A 2,508-nucleotide genomic window follows, 5' to 3' on the forward strand; every position below is an offset into this window, starting at 1 on the left:
GTTTTAGTCCTTCCTTTTGGAATATCTTTTAAACTCATCAGGATGTTGGAAATATTTCACTGAACAAGACCGTCGTTTTTGTCAATGTTTAAAACAAACAAACAAACAAAGTTTCTAATTTTTTTTGTAGTCTTGGCAGCTGTGGAGAGAACTCAAATGCTTCCCTCAGTAGTCCTTTGTTGTACTTGTGGTGGGTGGTTAGTGAGCCCTGTGGTTAAACCTGGAATGGAGGAAACTTGGAAATGAAGCAGGAAATTAAGCAGAGACTTGCAGCCAGGGCAGCGTTGGTGGTATAGTGGTGAGCATAGCTGCCTTCCAAGCAGTTGACCCGGGTTCGATTCCCGGCCAACGCAGCTGCATTTTTGACACCTTTCCCAGAGGTGCAGTGCTGCCATCCACAGGAATCTCAGAGTGGATGGAGAAATGGGTCACCAGGACCCTCATGAGGCTTAACATGGAGAGATGGGCAAAATAATGCGCCTCCATAGACATTGAAAACCCACATTGTCAGGAAAGGATGTGAGAGTCCTGGTGGGCACCACATTGCACATGATCCAGCAAAGTGCCCTGTCAGGAACGAGAGCCAAGGGTGGACTTGGCTTCATTAGACAAAGTACTGTCCATAGGCAGAAGGAGGTTCCCTTCTACTGGGCACTAGTGAGGCCACTCCTGTAGCAGTGTCTGTGTCCAGTTCTGGGCTCCCCAGTACTCAAGAGGCGTGGGAATACTGGGCAGAAAGCAGAAAAAGTGCCACAAGATGGTTACAGCACTGCAGAAACACTTCTGCTGTGAAGAAAGACTGGGAGAGATGTTTAGCCTGCAGAACAGAGGGCTAGGATGGGTAATCTTATTCATATATATAAATAGCTGAAGGGAGCATGCAGATAGAATAGAGCCAGGCTGTGCTCTTGGTGCCCAGTGGTAGGACAAGAGGGAATAGGCACAAACAGACACATGAAAGGTTCTCTCTGAACACTAGGAAGCCCTTTTTCACTATGAAGGTGACCAAGCACTGGCACAGGTTGCCTACAGAGTCTCCATTCTTGGAGATATTAAAAAACTGTTTAGCCATGGTCCTGGACAACTGATTCTAGATGTCCCTGCTTGAGAAGTGAGGTTGGATCAGATGGCATCCCGAGGTCCCTTCCAAACTCAACCATTCTGTGATTCTGTGCGTCAAGCCATTCTGTGATTCTGTGTGTCAAGCCAAGCAGTCAAGCCAAGGTGAGAACTGAGGGCAGAGGACCAACATAAGATTTAGTGATTTCTGTAGGAGTGGGCACAGCACCAGGAACTGGACTGAGAGACAAAGCAGCCAGAGGAAGAAGTGTTACTCCAGCAGAGCTTGAGGAATGCACACAAGCTATGGTTCACTACAGAGCCAGTAGTTAGTACCTTGAGATGATACATCAAAGTTGAGAGGTAAGTACCTCTCAGGAAGACTCACTGTATGAGTGCTCTTTCAGGTCTCTGAGAATGCCCACCAGTTTTGGTGATGCAATTAATCACTGTCAATTCCATGGCTCAGATTCCTTTTATGCATGAAACCTGACTCTTGACAACTCTTTCAGAGAAAATATTCTATCCCAAAACAATTTTGAAATAATTTCTATTAGATTTCCTAGAGTTGTTTATATGACAATTGCAGACAAGATCTACTCACATGGTAGGCTGCAGTGAATGGAAGAAAATGTGATTATACTAAATGTTCACTTCTTTTGTTTCAGTCTATTTTCTTTTTTCTTCAAGAGGGAAAAAACACACTCATAAGTTTACAGAAATCAAAAGAAGCAAAGGGCTAAAGGAGCTGAGCTAGCCTAAGGAGAAGTTTTAGCCATTTACACTTCATAGCTAAGAATGGGTAATGACTAGAGTTCCTAGGAGGAGTGGAGAATGGGAGATGCAAACTGTGAAAACGTGATAGATTTACAAAGGGCAGATATTTGAAAGAGGATGAAATCCTCTGTCCTGAAGGAGAAGAGGTTCTGGAAGCAGAGGGTAGGTGTTACTCCAGCAGGAGGCAATGGACCAAAAATCAAACCAGAGGGGTTTTAGTTGTCCAGATTCTCATTGCAACTTGTATGTTCCTAAACCTAAGCTAATGGATCAAAATGATTAGCTACTCTACTTGAATCAAATGAAACTTCTGCTGGAAAAAAAATATTTACTTGTTTATATAAGTCTGGAAAATGCTCCAAAAAGAGGTGCTACGCCACCTAGACACAGAGGAACACAAAGGACACTCCACTTCAGAGCGAGACCAGTGACTGGATGGAGCAAGCAAAGCAACATGCTTCATAGGACATGGGTTACTCAAGGTCCATTAGTAGCCACCCCTATCAACTTCAGGCTCTCAGATGACAAGTGAAGAAGACAATGACATATGCGACTTCAAGACGGATTTAAACTCAGTGTATTACATGCCCAAAAATTTCAAGTCAATACTATAAATGTACCTGCTCTTGTAAAAGTTGTTCTCATAGATACAACTGTGCTTCCCAGACATGT

General features: G+C 43.7%; 1 non-coding gene across 1 annotated transcript; it reads left to right on the plus strand.

The window, feature by feature from the left end:
• Positions 1-281: 281 nt before the first annotated feature.
• Positions 282-353, plus strand: TRNAG-UCC (transfer RNA glycine (anticodon UCC)). Its single transcript has one exon. It is a non-coding gene; the product is annotated as a tRNA-Gly (tRNA).
• The last annotated feature ends 2,155 nt before the right edge of the window (positions 354-2,508 follow it).

Source organism: Manacus candei, unplaced genomic scaffold (assembly GCF_025592945.1).
Source record: "Manacus candei isolate 608988 ecotype Guabito, Panama unplaced genomic scaffold, ASM2559294v1 h1tg000056l, whole genome shotgun sequence".
In the NCBI taxonomy this organism is placed as follows: Eukaryota; Metazoa; Chordata; class Aves; order Passeriformes; family Pipridae; genus Manacus; species Manacus candei.